Here is a 16,980-nt window from a genome sequence, read left to right as displayed (position 1 = left end):
CCTCGATTTATAAATTCTTGCATGGCATGGCAAGTTTCCGGTAGCACGTGAAGGCAGCATAATTAAGCGCACGTCTCAGGACACTGACTGTTTCTATAGCAACCGGAGGCCGAAGCTTCAGTGGCAGCTGCAGTGAATGATGACTTAATTAGTCAGGGATTGGTTTTTTATAAGTAATATACTGGCACCGTCTTTGGCTTGTCATTTTCCGAAGATTATCATTTTCCACACATTTGATCGCACTAAAGTCTGTCTGTGTTTTACAGTTGTTCATCTATAACTGTTGTAATTTTCTGTGTGATCAGAAAATTACAACAAATCGAGAAATCATGGAAGGAATGTCTGTGGAGGATGTAGTCAAATAGTACCCATACTTAAGAATGCCTGATGGAGTATTGAAAACATCTGAATGATAGAGAGATGCAATTACGATTTTGGAAATTGTGAAATTGAAGACATGTCGATTGCTGTCACGGAAAATAAACATTTAATTAAATAAAACATTTAATTAAAATAAATTTGCTTTCAGTGATGCACTGAATGTTATTCATGTCTTCACATTCTACAGTTCTTTGATGAGATTGACCGAATCCATCCCTCACCAAGCAGCTTCTGTCATCGCTTCAGAGAGGGCTTTGCTAGAGTTCTACCAAATGTGCTGAAACTTGCCACAGCAAAATCCCCCCTAGCAAAACAGTACTCTGAAACAAGACAGGATGCCCTGGCTGAAGATCTACCAGGTAGAGATAGTCACTTTGCTAGTGAAACTCACAATATATGTAATTTGCTTTACCACATTGCAAAATTTGTGATTGAGAAAGTAGGATATTTTTCCACATTGCAGGAATTGACTTAAGGGCTGGGCTTATCCTCTTGCCATCTTCAGAGAAAAGATCGAACACTACATTACTTTGAAAGAGGTAGGCTTCTGAATTATCCTGCAATGCTGGCTGGTGGACCTCATGTTAGTATATGAACAGAAAAAGATAGCTTGGATTTGGGACTTTTCTGTCTCCAGTAGATGTGCTTCATTTATGCCATAACTTTTTTTTTTTTTTAAGATGTCTCCAGCTTTAGTATGAAAAGTCTAGAGTAAATGTACCTGTAAAACCATCTACAATATATACAGGGAATTTTCAATATATAATAAAAGGCTAAAATGACTGACTTGTTTATTTACAATTGAAAATGTATTATTTTTGTTTTCTTTTATGTAGGAGGACCCTGCTACCCCCTTTCCAACCATTCAACTGATGGAGAATGATTGGAAGGTGGCAATCATTGGAAGAGGGCACAGTGTGGTGAAGGTGGATGGCATGGTTGTGTGCCAGTGCACCAGCCTAGACGAGGCCTTCATGACTGCCTTCTGTATGTATTTTACTTTTAACATCACATATCCACCACACCTGAAGAACACCCTCACTTTCCTTCAGAGGCGCATTGTCAACATCGTGGATGAGGGAGACAAGCCACTGCCAGTCACTTTACTAAGGATGATAAACCTTTTATATTAAATCCTCATGCCTCAAATGTACCTTTGCCCAAAGTGCACAAGGAGGACGTTCAGTCTCGTTAAATTAATCTAACATGTTGGAATCGTTCATGCACATCAATCAAATTTTAATATCACCTGTAGTATAAATGAGTGCCAGTCAACTTTTTCGCGTTATCATTCTTATAGAAAACATGTTTACAGGAAGCACAGATCCTTTGTTTTTGGACAATCTGATGACAAAATTGACTGTCCCAGTGAAGAAGAGTCAGCAGTACAGCAACACAGCCTGAACCCTGATCAGCAAAATTAATCTGATCCAAATTCCTCTGATCCTCAAGTTATGCCACTTTTAGATAAACTTTTAGAAGATTTCCAAGAACATCTATTTGGATTCATTCTTAAATGCAGAGAGAAAAACCTTCTACATTTGTCAGTCCAACAAGACATTGCAGATGATGTCAAATTTCTCTTTTCTTTTTTTAAAGAGAACTATGATGATTTTATTTCTCATCATCTTGAAAATAGTGGTTTTGATATTTCAAAGTGCCCTGAACTTCAGCAGGTTTTGGATTCATCTGATTTCTTTGATAAAGCTTTTGAGGTGGTTCGTTCTCCACATATGATTAAAGAACACTGTAAGGCCAAGATGGACTATACAGAACCTGTTCACCACACACTGAGAGGCCCTTCAGGGAACAAAATAGGAACCTATTCCTATGTTCCCATCTCTGAAGTTTTAAAAAAAAATACTGTTCCCATGAAGATGTCTGGAATCGAATACTATCTGAAAATAACAAGGTCCAAGATGAACTGTTTCTGATGGACTATAAAGATGGCCTTTATTTTAAGGAACATTTGTTTTTTATAGAACATCCAGATGCATTAAGACTTCATTTATATGAAGACAAATTTGAAATAGTTAACCCTTTAGGTCCTAAGAGAATGAAGTATAAGTTGTGTGGATTTTACTACACAGTTGGAAATTTAGGTGGAAAGTATCGATCTCATCTTAAGCACATTCATTTAGCTCTGCTGGTTCGTCATTCACATTTGAAAGAGTTTGGTATGGATATCATATTAAAACCATTGATAGATGACCTAAAACAGCTTTCAACTGATGGCTTCACTGTGAATGTCTGTGGAACAGAACACAAAGTTTATGCCGCTTTAGCAACGTTTTCTGCTGACAATCTGTCATCGCATATGATTGGTGGCTTTCGCATGTGTTTCAACTCAGGTCGAATTTGTCGTTATTGTATGGCAATGCATTCAGAAATTAATCAAAAATTCCAGGAAGATAGTTTTGTTCTAAGAACAACTGAAGTCCACTAATATCATCTCCAGTGTGTCCAGCATAACAAAGAAAATTCTGCTTTGTATGGTGTACGCAGCACTTGTTCATTTGATGCACTAGGTTATTTTGATGTGACCAAGTCTTTGCCCCCAGACATCATGCATGATATGTTGGAGGGAGTTTTTCCACTGACATTGAAGCATGTTATTTGCGAAGCTCATAAACAAAAGCATATAACTATAACTGAGATAAATGAAGAGCTTCAAAAGTTCTCTTTTGGTCAGAATGACAAGGCCAATAAGCCTGTGCTGTTGTGTGAACGACTTCTTCAAACCTCAGGGATCGTAGGAACAGCTGCTCAGAAATGGTGTCTTTTCAGATTGTTTCCATTTATAATGGGTCATCGTGTTCCTCCTGACACCAGATATTGGCACGTGTTCTTATTATGTAAAGAGATTGTCATGGCAGCTAAGTTGAGGAAAGATGAACTAGCAAATCTAGAAGTACTTGTACATGCATTCCTTTCAGAGATGACAGAAATATTTGGAAGTGTTTTAACACCTAAATGCCACTATCTTATACATTATCCCAGATTACTGTTAATGTATGGTCCTCTTCGTTCTCATTGGTGTATGAGATTCGAAGGAAAACATCAATATTTTAAGAATCTGACTTATAACTGTCGAAGTTTTGTAAACGTAACAGTGACGCTGAGCAATTGGCACCAGTTAAAACAATACTGGGAACTTTCACCAGACAATATCTTGGGTGATTGTGAAAAGGTGCCAGGTAGAAGTATCTGCACACCCTTATTGTCTCTACCCACTGATCTTCAGACTGCTCTTAGAGAAAGTGCAACTTCAGGGATGTAGAATTTGATGGCAAAATAATGCAACGTGTCTCTCAACTGACTGCAGACAATATCAAGTATACTGTTAGTGATGTGTTGACATTAGACCTTTTACATGTTGAAAAAATTCCTGTTTTTGGCCAGATCAAGTACATTCTTAACATTGATACCACATGGGTGCTTTGCAGTAAAATCTTGTTTCCGTTGTCCTTTGATTCACATTTTCATGCATATCGTGTAAGAGTAGACAGTGACTGGATTTTGCTCAAACCTGGAGATGAGTTTGACCACACATCACTTGACACATATACAGTTGATGGTAATCTGTATGTTGGATTGAGACATTTTGTATAAATGCTTGTAGGTTCAAGTCATATGAAGAGGATGCTTAGTGTACAAGTATTAATAGAGAGAATTGTTTCCCCCCTTTATACCTGCCATTACGTAGTTCAACCAGAAATGAAACTTGTCATTTACTCATCCTCATGTTGTTCCAAACCTATATGAATTCTTTCTTCAGTTGAACACGGAAGATATTATGAATAATGTTGGTAGCCATTGACTTGGATAGTATTTTTATTGTTTTCCTAATATGGAAGTCAATGGCTACCATTAACTGTCTGGCTGCCAACATTCTTCAAAATATCTTCATTTAATTAGAGGTTTGGAACTATATGAGGATGAGTAAATGACAGAATTAAGTTTTTGGGTAAACTGTCTGTTTAATGCAAGTCTTCCGTCCAGATTTTTATCAGATATGTGGTTTTAATGTCCAAAATACAAGTTGACATACTGATAATCAGCGATGGTTGGTCTAAAGAGGGACAAAAGTAAAAACAAGTCTGCAAAAGCGAGGATAGGATGTGTTAAAATGCTTGAGAGTTTAGTATTTAAAACTGATTAATGAACTGCTCATTGGGCCCGATGATTTCAGTTTTATATTTAAGCTCTGAAGGAATTGAAACACATTGTACATGTTCATTTGAAACATTTTAAGCGGTTTTATATCCAGTATATGAGTTGAATTGCTAATGTTCTGTATTTTATTCAAGAATTGTTACATTTTGTTTAAAGGTGCCCAAGAACGTTTTTTTTACAAGATGTAATATAAGTCTAAGGTGTCTCCTGAATGTGTCTGTGAAGTTTCAGCTCAAAATACCCCATAGATTTTTTTTAATTAATTTTTTTAACTGCCTATTTTGGGGCATCATTAACAATGCACTGATTTTCACTGACGCCGCCCCTTTAAGACACGAGCTTCCTGCCACACAAGCTGTCGACTATATTACAGCGCATTTACAAAGTTTACACAGTTAATATAACCCTCAAATGGATCTTTACAAGATGTTCGTCATGCATGCTGTATGCATGCTTCGAATTATGTGAGTAAAGTATTTATTTTGATGTTAAAAGTTTAATTCTGAGTGAATCTGAGGCTGGGCTCCGTGGCTAACGGCTAATCCTACACTGTTGGAGAGATTTATAAAGAATGAAGTTGTGTTTATACATTATACAGACTGCAAGTGTTTAAAAAATGAAAATAACGAGTCTTGTCTCCGTGAATACAGTAAGAAACGATGGTAACTTTGACCTTTAACAGTACATTATCAACATGCTAACGAAACATTTAGAAAGACAATTTACAAATATCACTAAAAATATCATGATATCATGGATCATGTCAGTTATTATTGCTCCATCTGCCATTTTTCGCTGTTGTTCTTGCTTGCTTACCTAGTCTGATGATTCGGCTGTGTGCAGATCCAGACGTTAACTGGCTGCCCTTGTGTAATCCCTTTGATAATTGTTGGGAACATGGGCTGGCATTATGCAAATATTGGGGCGTACACCCCGACTGTTACGTAACAGTCGCTGTTATGTTGAGATTCGCCTGTTCTTCGGAGGTCTTTTAAACAAATGAGATTTATATAAGGAGGAGGAAACAATGGAGTTTGAGACTCACTGTATGTCTTTTCCATGTACTGAACTCTTGTTATTTAACTATGCCAGGGTAAATTCAATTTTTGAGTCAAGGGCACCTTTAAATGCTTGTAAAACATGCACTACCTATGTTTAGCACATAAAACTGATTAATTAACTGTTCATTGGGCATGATACTTCCATTTCTGAAGGAATTGAAATTCTGTATGTTAACTGAATTGTTAATGGGTGGTATAGAATATCAAGTATGAGTTATAAAACTGAATAGAGAATGTTTTGTACTTTTATACTCAGAAATTTGTTACTTTTGTGATTAATTTTTTTTTTTTGAAAAATTCACTGCCTCTGTTTTGTATTTAAACAGGTAACAAAATGCTCAAAGACTATTGCTTCTGAAGGAATTGAGTCTTCCCCCCCACCCATGCAAGTGTCCTTTTTTTTTTTCTCAGAAGTACAGTATTTATTTTATTTTATTTTTTAGGACATATCAGTTCAGCTGGATATTAGTGAAGGGTCCTGGGAGAATACCAGGATGTATTTTTTAAACTGTAACAAAGGTACATTTCCATCATTAGGGGTGCAAAATTGTTCTTTTAGAGGTACAAACAAGAAGGTACAAAAATGTACCATGTCTATCACTTGGGGTGCAAAATTGTTCTTTTAGAGGTACAAACAAGAAGGTACAAAAATATACCAGTGTTCAGAGCACGGGCGGACTGGCCATCTGGCATACCGGGCACTTTCCCGGTGGGCCGACGTGCTTTTTGGGGCCGGCGGTCGCCAACCGCAAAAAAAAAAAAAAAAAAAAATTAAAGTGGTAGGCCTAGATCGGTGGCCCAATACTTTTTCAATTCACACTGGGCTGCTGGCCCAAAATACTTTAGTCAAAAATATCACATAGGCTAGTTTTTTTTTTCCTTCTGACAGACGCGGCTCATGAAACATGTAGCTCAGCGGCCCATTGGTTGTTTTCTTGATTGACACTGGACTGGCCCAATCATATCTTTGAACAGTACCATCTATAGGATTTCTGCCTGCACGCAGTTTCAGTGTGATGGTGATCATGGAGAAGAAATGCAAAGGAGGTGCAGAGAAGCTGTGTGAGAGAAAAAAACGCTGCCAAATCTGTTAAATTGACACAAATGTTTTCGGCAGTAGCAGCAGGGGCGTAAATCGCGGGGGGGACAGGGGGTCAGGACCCCCCTATCTGAGTGCTGTCCCCCCCAAAAAATATAATTAATAACCACGCTAAGTATTGTGTATAAATTATATAAACTTAAAATAATTATGTAAGTAATAAAGCAATACAAACGCAAATGGGCGTTTTAAGTTTAGAAACATTTTGAGTCACCCCTCCCTTGCCTCACAGTGGTTTGGTCCACCGCGCACGTCACACTTGTGTGTGTGTAGATTCTGTAGAAGTCCGGCGGCGCCGGCGGGAGAGAACAGTTCTACAGACAGATGAGTTCCAGTAAGTCGGCTGTCAAGGCTATTTTATTCAAAAACATTGGATGAAGTGATTATTTTCTCTTTAATGCTGACGGTGCTGAGTAATTAGTCATAACAACAACAACAAAAAAAGATGATAACTGATGATTTTTTCCCGTGAGTCCGCTATTTTAGCGATTAAAATGTTACCTAGCTTGTTTACCATAGCTTGTTGGATATAAGTCACCCACACCAACAACAATTAACATTGTGATAAGAATATGTAAACTGTAATAAGGCTAATAGATTTACTGTTGTGTGTTGGGTTATGCTTAGTGTGTATTCATCGTATTTTGGTGACTTGGTTGTAAACAACTTAAAAAAAATAAAATAAATTATATATATATATATATATATATATATATATATATATATATATATATATATATATATATATAAATAAATAATCGCATGAAATTATATAATTAGTAATATATAACTATATAATCATGAAATTTTATATATATATATATATATATAGCGGAAGGACGGGTGGTATTTGTGATCTTATGTGGTGGTGGGCCGGTCTGGGCCAAAATGCCAGGGCCGATTTTTGGTCCCAGTCCATCCCTGGTTCAGAGGTACATTTCTGTACCCTGCTAGGGTACAGCTGGGGCGACAAAGCATTTGTACTTTCTTAGGTACATTCCTGTACCTTGATTTTTCTGTGTGTTCAGAAATATGGGAGAGTTTTTCATTTCAACCCTTTGGGCTCTGAGATGTTCTCTGGGCCCTGAAGGTGTTTTGACATGCCCTGACATTTGTGCTTATTTATGTTACTTATTACATTTTCATGGCTAAAGTCTGATTACACTGGCAACCCCTTATAGCAAATGCTGTTGCCAATAGCAGGGAAATCAAATAAGAAGACCAGAAGAAGAAGACCGTAAAATCAAACCAGTTTGTCCCTTGAAAACAACAATCAGGATTTTAATAGCATCCTGTTTACAGCATATGGCATCCTGTGTAGCCTTTGAATACACTGTATTCAGCACAAACTCCGTTACAATAATATGTGAGAAGCATGTATGTAAAGTTTGTAGGTTTGAATAAAATTATGTTTATGCGTGGTAAGTGAAAAACCATGAAAACCCATACTAAATATGTGTTCTATTTTCTCATTTTTCTACTTTCAATATCATCTGCATATAAAAGCTAAATTATAATGGACCTAAAACACTGCAAAACTCCACATGAAACAGGAAAACAATCCATTTAAATCCACTATTTGACACCTATTTGAAGGTAAGAATTAATCCATTCACAGGCCATTTTACTTATTCCCATTGCTTTTACTTTAAGCAGCAGAATATTGTGATCAGATATATCAGATGCCTTCTGCAAATCCAGCAACACCATTCTGCTTAGTTTGCGTTTATCCATTTTTTTTCTTATATGATCTGTTAAAAACAATATAGTTGCATCTGTGGAGTGCATCCTCCTAAAACTGGACTTGAACTACTTGAACTTGTACTGTATATTAAATTTAGAGATATAGTCTTCAATGGGATCGTAATATTTTCCATCACTTTTCCCAGGTGAAAAAAAGTTAAAATTTCCATAATGTACTTAAAGTGCCCTATTTTTGTGCACTAATTTTGTACTTAATATACTAAAAGCTCTTCTTTAGTACTTCTTAAGATCATCTTAAGAACATCTAAGTGTAGTCAACTGTGCTATTTTGAGACATCATGAAATATGAACTAAAATGTGCTTTTAATATACTATCTCTGTATTTTAAAAAAATGTATTTAGTAACTAAATGATGCTATCAGTATACCAGCAAACATAATTCACTTTTTTTTTCTTTAAACAACAAACAAGATGAATTTTAAATGTATTTTCTCCAGGAAAAGCATATTATTTTTTAAATAATATAGTGTATTTTCCTTCTGTCCATTTTCTTCTTTTTAATTGTAATGATTTATGATAGTACAATACTTGTTAAATCAATGACAAATGAAATTAAGAGTATATAAAATAATAGACTAAATGAGAGATATAGATTTTACACAGCTTAAATAATAAACTTTGTACTCTTAAACATATGTGAAATGAATAAAATGTACCTTTTTTTTTTAGTAAAACCATGAATTGAGTGTTACAAAACCTAGTTTGCAACAAAACGTTCACTAAACAATACAGAAAATGTACAATATGAAGAGAGTAAACTTCTTTTAAAACACTATATGATAATTACGGGCAGACAGAGCAGTAAAAGAGAGACTTAAGTAGTGAATCATGTAGTCCTAACAAAGCTCCACCTAATTAAAACATATTTCACCTCGTTAGAAAGACTTCGGTAAAGTTGGTTCCCTTTCAGTCGGTCACGTTCGACGTACGTCAGTAGTGACCGACGAATTGGGATATCGCTAGAGAGCCCCTATCAGCTTCGAGAGAACTAAAACAAGCCAATGGAATTGGCGTGCGATATTTGCATAATGCGCACCTCCCCTAACAGGTGGATATAAAAAGGGGGGCAGATGCAATCGCACTCTGTCTTTCGCTTCGGAGCCTACCTGGTGTCCTGCGGCTGTTTGAACTTCAAGCCTCTGAAGAAGTTTCGGCGCTTGTGTTGGTGTGACGACGCCTGCAGCGAGGTCGCGAGTTGGAGTGAGCCGGGTGGAAACATCTACTGTTTTCCCAGCGTTCCGCTGTAATTCCACTGGTTGGTCTGCGATTTGGTCTGGTTCCTCCTGTGTTTTTCTAAACACGTCGTGACGCTCCCTGTGTGTCTCGACACAAAAGAGCTGAAGTTTCCCCTTCTAAAAGAGCTTCACAGACAGACACTGCGTTTTTTTCAAGATGTCATTCTGTCTGTGCGTTTCTGGAGGCGGTCGTTTCCTATCCTCTCTGACGGCCACGATCACTTTCTCTCATGTCTGCTTAGCGTGCTGAGACTGTGTTTGTGGGTGGTCATATTTTCTTATGGAAATATGTCCACGTCGGCGCGTTGTTTGCTCGCCTTTCTCGTAAGGGCTTGAGCGCTCAGCGCGCCGTGTGCCGTCGAATTGCCGGCTGACAGCGCGCGTTGCCACGGCAACCCTGCGCGCTGTCTGGCGCTCTAGATGCACGGTCGAGACTCGGCTGCCTTTAATGAGGTGGAGTCCCCTCACTTATTCCCCGATCTAGTTATTTTTCTGAATCAGAAAAGTGCTACTTTGGTTAATAAGCCTGGGTGACCAGAGGATCACAGTGGGGCAATACCCGCCGACTCATTCTCCGTGGGCCCCCCACTCCTCTAGTGCATCGCAAACATGTTGTGACTATGTTCGTGGGTGGATCATGTTTAGATACATGGCCACGTCGGTGCCCAGGGTGCCGTGTGTCGTCCAGTTGGGCGGCCACGTTCACTGTCCAACATGGCTGGTAGCTTCTGCATGTGTTGCTGGTCCTCCTTAAAATAAATATGGAGGACCTAACATCTTAGTCAGGGCTCCAGCAGAGGATCAGATGTCGACTGCTACATTGGAGAGAGTATTGTTGGGCTCTGAACATGAAGATGAGGCTGAGCGTCCCACGGTTGTGGCGTGCTCATGCCGAATCGGATTCAGACTTGGCAACCATGCTTTCCCGGGCCCCCGGGGGTGTCGTGCGACGCGTACTCGCCTTGCCGCGCCCCTGGCTTAGCCCGGATGTGCATGAAAAAACTTGGCAGTTTGTGGCCTTTTTTGGCGTTAATATGGAACGCCAAGAGGGTCATAATCTGCACTACAAGTTTTTTCTCTCACTACCCCCTAGGGTGGGGTGGCAGTGCTACGGGCACACCACCTCTGCCCTGCATGAGTCTTGGCCCCTGGCAAGTCTGCAGTAGGTCAAAGCACTCATTGCATGTGGGTAGTTCTGAGTCGGGGTTGAGCTACGCAGGATGCAAATCAAAGCGCAGGCCCCTGGCCAGACAATGTCCACCATGGTGGTCCAGAAACACCCCTGGCGAGTCTTGCTGGGATGTGCCGTCGTCAAAGTGTGCTTTCTCGATGCGCTCATCTCACAAACTGGCCTTGAACCCAGCCCGCTCAACCCGCAGTCACCTGACTAGCGGGAGACGGTCCTGGAGATATGGCGACCTGGAGCTGACGTAAACGGTTCTTTCTCCCCGGAGGAGGGCCGGGTGGAGAATTGGTCTGTTCCGCCGCTGGCTCTCCGGAGTCCAGCGGTACCCACTAAGAACTGTTTTCCGATCCTCTACGTCCCAAGAGTGTGGCTGGCGATGTGCAGCGCCCCGCGTTGCTACTCCCAGCCCCCTCTCACCTCGCCAGCAGGTGTCAGTGTGTTGGTGCAGGCCGCGCCCCGTGTGCCGTCTCCCATACGCACTGCTACCTCGCAGAGTCTGATCACACTCTGGGCCGCTACCACGCCGCCCGAGTCGGGTCCCCGTACTCTGGTTCGCTGCCCCACCCCCGGTACGTCTGTGGTGCGTTTGGTTCTGCTGGCTCGGTGTCTGGAGGCCTGGTTAGTGCCCCCAGCCCGTTCCGCTGGCTCATGCGTACTATCAGACTCGGCTATGCGATTCATTTCGCCCGGTGTCTGGAGGCGTCCAGGGGTGTCCACTTCACTTAGGTGTCGTTGGACATTGCACCTGTTCTCCGAGTGGAGATTGCTGTCCTCCTGGCGAGGGATACAATCGAGCCGGTCCCTCCAGCCGATTTGAAGTCAGGTTCAGCCCTACTTCATTGTACCCTAAAGGGCGGTGGGCTATGGCCAATCCTGGATCTGCGCGTCTTGAACCGGTACCTTCAGGCTGCCGTTTAAGGTGCTCATGCAGAAGCGCATTTTCGAGTGCGTCCGTCCCGGGGTTTGGTTTGCAGCATTCGACCTGAAGGATGCATACTTTCATGTCTCGATTCTGCGCTCGGGTCGAGCATGTCAGTACAAACTCCTACCCTTCAGGCTGGCCCTGTCGCTCCACGCCTTACACGGTTGCGGAGGTGGCCATTGTTCCCCTCAAGGAACAGGGCGTTCGCATTCTCGACTGCCTCGACGACTGGTTGTTCCTGGCCAGCTCGCGAAGCAGTTGTGCGTACACAGGGAGATGGTTTAGCTCACCTCAGCCTGTTGGGTCTTTGGGTCAGCTGGGACAAGAGCAAACTCGCCCCCGGGCAGAGGATCTCTTTTCTCAGTCTCGAGCTAGACTCGGTCGCCTGGATTGTGCGCCTCTCTGAGGAGCGCGTCCAGTCGGTGTTGAACTGCCTGAGTTCGCTCAAGCGCAGGATGGCGGCCCCACTGAAAGACTTCAGAGGCTCCTGGGGCATGTGGCATCTGCAGCCGCGTTTCGCCACTCAGGTTGCTCCATATGAGGCCGCTTCAACACCGGCTCCGCGACTGGGTCCCGAGATGGCCATGGCAGCGCAGCACGCTCAGTGTCCTCGTGACACGGAGCTGCTGCCCTACCCTCATCCGGTGGTCGGACCCTTTGTTCCTGCGGGCGGGAGTACCCCTTGGACGCTGTGGTCCACACAGATGCCTCTACCACCGGATGGGGGGCCATGTACAACGGGCATGCGGTTCGGGTCTTGGACGGGGCCTCGACTGCATTGGCATATCAATTGCCTCGAGTTGCTAGCAGTATGTCTTGCACTGGGCCGCTTCAAGGAGCTGCTGTCAGACAAGCATGTACTGGTCCGCTCGGACAAGCACGGCGGCCGTTGCGTACATCAACCATCAGGCTGGTCTACGCTCCCGTCGCATATCGCAACTCGCCTGCCATCTCTTGCTATGGAGTCAGAAGCATCTGAGGTCGCTTCAGGCCACTCATGTCCCAGGTGTGCTTAACCGTGCAGCCTACGAGCTCTTACGGCAGCCTCCACTTGCGGGCAAGTGGCGGCTCCATCCCCTGGCGGTCCAGCTGATCTGGCACTACTTCGGCGAGGCCCAGGTAGTCCTGTTGCCTCCCCAGGAACTGCCCTCGGCCAGTGGTTTTCCCTGACCGGCGAGTCGCTCGGCACGGATACCCTGGCACTCAGCTGGCCCCGGGGCCTACGCAATATGCGTTTTCCCCCAGTGAGCCTTCTCGCACAGCTCCTGTGCTAGGTCAGGGAGGATGAGGAGCAGGTCTTGTTAGTGGCTCCATATTGGTCACTCGGACCCGGGTTTCGGACCTAATGCTCCTCACGACAGCCCCTCCTTGACCGATTCCTCTGAGGAAGGACCTCCTGACTCAGAGATGGGGCTTCCTATGGCACCCGCGTCCCGACCTGTGGAACCTCCACGTGTGGTCCCTGGACGGGATGCGGAGGTTCTGGGTGATCTCCCGCAGGCGGTCGTAGACACCATCACTTCCGCTAGAGCTCCTTCACGAGGAGCCTCTATGCGTTGAAGTCGAACCTATTCGTTGAATGGTGCTCCTCTCGCAAGACGAGAGGACCCCCGATCATGCTCGGTCAGATCTGTGCTTTCCTTCCTGCAAGAGGGCTTGGAGCGAAGGCTGTCTCCCTCCACCCTCAAGGTGTATGTTGCCGCTTCGCTGCACATCTCCATGCAGTTGATGGCAAGCCCTGGGGAAACACGGTCTGACCATCAGGTTCCTGAGGGGGCGAGGGGACTGATTCCTCCTTGCCCACCCTCCTTACCCTCTAGGGATCTCACCTTAGTTCTTAGCTAACTTCGGCGTCATCCCTTGAGCCTTTGCAATTAATCGAGTTAAAAGTACTGTCTCTTAGACCGTCCTCCTGGTTGTATTGGCCTCATGTTAAGAGGGTAGGGGACCTGCACGCATTTTCGGTCGACGAATCGTGCCTGGAATTTGGGCCTGGGGATTCTCACGTCTTCCTGAGACCCCGGCCTGGATATGTGCCCAAGGTTCCTACCACTCCCTTCAGAGATCAGGTAGTGAACCTGCAAGCGCTGCCTTCGGAGGAGGCAGACCCAGCCCTAGCTTCGCTCTTTCCAGTTCACGCCCTGCGTGTTTACGTGGATAGAACTTGAAGCTTAGGACCTCAGATCAGCTCTTTGTCTGTTACGGAGACCAGCAGAAGGGAAAGGCTGTCTCCAAGCAGAGGATGGCCCACTGGTTAGTGGATGCCATCGCCCTGGCTTATGTTCCCAGGGCGTGCCTTGCCCGTTCGGGTTGAGAGCCCACTCCACCTGAGTGGCCTCTTCCTGGGCGCTGGCTCATGGCGCCTCGCTGACAGATTGTAGAGCTGTGGGCTGGGCGACACCCAACACGTTTGCTAGGGTTTTTAGCTTACGTGTAAGCTGGTTCTTCCCGTGTACTCGCTTCCACCAGCCGGTAGACGCGTTGAACCTGTGCTCGTGTCGGCTTGCAATGCCACTCCCGCCCCTGGGCAGGATATGTGCATCTGTTGACTCCAGTCGTGTTCCCCGTTCGGTGAACCCTGTCGAGTTCCTCCACCTCCACCTTCGGCTCGGGCATTGCGGAGTGTCTGATGCCAGACCAACATCCATCTTCGATGTTGTCTGTTGGTTGGGTTCCATATGTTGCAATCCCTCTACGTGAGTGATTCCGTATGTGTATTGTCCACGGTTACTCCCTACGGTGAGCCCGTGTCTTTCCCTTAGCAGAGCTTCTGCTTTCTCCTGTCAGATGAGTCTCCCCCTACTCAGGTGGAGCCATCCCAGGGACTCATATGCGTTCTGCCCTGCGGGCCAGTCCATATGTTTTCCATGTAAATTCCTTCCCCTCTGGGTAGGTAGTGGTTCCGCAGCGTTCCTTACGGGTTCGCTTCCCCAGTGTAGTCTAGTTTACTTAGTGGGTATATCGGAACAGCAGTAGACTTCCCGGCGTAAGCTCGCCCCCTTCTCCGTCCCCTTGGTGCGACGGGCGGCTAGAGCCTGCGCTGGGCACTGGAAGGGGTTTCGTAACTGTGGCGTTTTAGTTGGGATCCCAATTCGTCGGTCACTACTGACGTACGTCGAACGTGACCGACTGAAAGGGAACGTCTCGGTTACGTATGTAACCCTCGTTCCCTGAAGGAGGGAACGGAGACGTACGTCCCGTCGCCACAGTTTCTGTACCCTCGCTGCAGTGCGGACACCGGTTGTCTCCTCAGCGAAAAACAGAGTGCGATTGCATCTGCCCCCCTTTTTATATCCACCTGTTAGGGGAGGTGCGCATTATGCAAATATCGCACGCCAATTCCATTGGCTTGTTTTAGTTCTCTCGAAGCTGATAGGGGCTCTCTAGCGATATCCCAATTCGTCGGTCACTACTGACGTACGTCTCCGTTCCCTCCTTCAGGGAACGAGGGTTACATACGTAACCGAGACGTTTTATATTCGCACATTCGGACTTCTGATAAATTCCGACTTTCCAATAAATGTGCAATAAATTAATGTTTGCGAATTTTAAGCAGCTACATGATATTGACAACCAACGATTGTCAACTTACAACTTACAACATTTTTCACAGTCGATCAAAATAGTAAAGTATTGTTTCAATGGCATATTTACTTGTGAATGTCCAATGTAATGTGATTAACAAGGCTATTGAATACGGATGTCCGAATGTGCGAATATAAAACCAACTTTACCCAAGTGTTAGACAGCACATGGAAAATAATGGCGCACATCGAGAGATAATAAGAGTTCATGATAACGGAAATAAAGCAATCAAAATACGTGTATATGAACAGAAAACAAACTCTACAAATCAATCCGTGTTTACTGTGTGCCATCCTTTTCATACAGTGCCTAACATTTTATAGGAAATTATATATTTTTAACTTTTAGAGTGGAGCTACTACACAAATGACTCACCTACAGCAGTTCTCCCTCGCTCTGCTGCAGATAGTTCGAACTCAGCGGGCAATAGCGCCCCCCAGCACAGCCAATAGAAAGCGCAATCACATTAATGCAGGATATAACTTGAAGAACCCTCAACCATAATATATTTATCTCGTTACAAACAGACACCTATGAACATAATCAAGAAAATAACACATTAGACATGGGAAGCACATGACATGATCATATGAGGATAAGGTAAAATTAAATACAAATTTTACATGACAAAGAGGAGCACATGGCAAAACAGGAAACATGACTGTGACCAAACTGCAAAAATAAGACATGAAACATGAACATGAAGCAAAACCAAAACTAGACGTGACAACCAGCCTCTAAGACACGATTTCTACATATCTTAGAATGATCTGATACCAATATAACCAATATCAGTAATAGTTTTGGTTTTTACAGTAATCCTTGTTGGATCCAAAATTATCTGATTATCTGAAAAGAACTAAAATATTCTGTAAAAGTATTTAGATCCCCAAGAATTGTCTCTTGACCTATATTATAATTTGAATTTCTATTTTAGAAATATTTCTAAAATTTTATATTATATTTCTGCGATGTCACGGCTGACAGATCCACCAACACAGAGATCTCATTCGATTTGAAGTTATGCGCATCATGAATATTAATTATCAAACATGGATGATGAGAAACTGATTGTCAAAGTTCAAAAGCATTCAATTCGTCTCTATGATAAATCCCACAAACATGTTTTTAAAAAAAAAAAAGATTCTGTCTGGAGAAGCATCACTGAAGCATTTAATACACATGAGCTGTGTCTGAAACCACTCCCTATCTACTATATAGTCCACTATATCGGGTGTCAGCCATTTTGTAGTGGTGTCCTAATTCTGAGTGAATGACTTCATTCCCTACATTCATTCACTACTTTATACCCACAATTCTCTCTGATTTCGAGTGTAGATTCGATGTACACTTGCACTATTTCCCAAAATCCAATTTTTTTAACCTTTTCTTTTTTTTAATTAATCACTACTTAATAAAACCTACTAAAATGTAGGGGGACATTATTATATAAATGAATAATAAAAAAAGAAATTATATTAATAAAAATTATTTTCATTATTAAAATATATTATGTAGGCATTAAATCAATTTAATGTGTTTTACTAACAGCAATGTGTTTTAATAATTTG

At 42.9% G+C, this 16,980-nt stretch overlaps 1 long non-coding RNA gene across 1 annotated transcript; it reads left to right on the top strand.

The window, feature by feature from the left end:
• Positions 1-580: 580 nt before the first annotated feature.
• LOC137025086 (uncharacterized) lies at positions 581-1,368 on the top strand. Its single transcript, XR_010895834.1, has 3 exons — positions 581-740; positions 845-920; positions 1,218-1,368. It is a non-coding gene; the product is annotated as an uncharacterized lncRNA (long non-coding RNA).
• The last annotated feature ends 15,612 nt before the right edge of the window (positions 1,369-16,980 follow it).

This window comes from Chanodichthys erythropterus, chromosome 8, assembly GCF_024489055.1.
Source record: "Chanodichthys erythropterus isolate Z2021 chromosome 8, ASM2448905v1, whole genome shotgun sequence".
Lineage (NCBI taxonomy): Eukaryota > Metazoa > Chordata > Actinopteri > Cypriniformes > Xenocyprididae > Chanodichthys > Chanodichthys erythropterus.
This window is presented reverse-complemented; position numbering and strand designations above follow the sequence as displayed.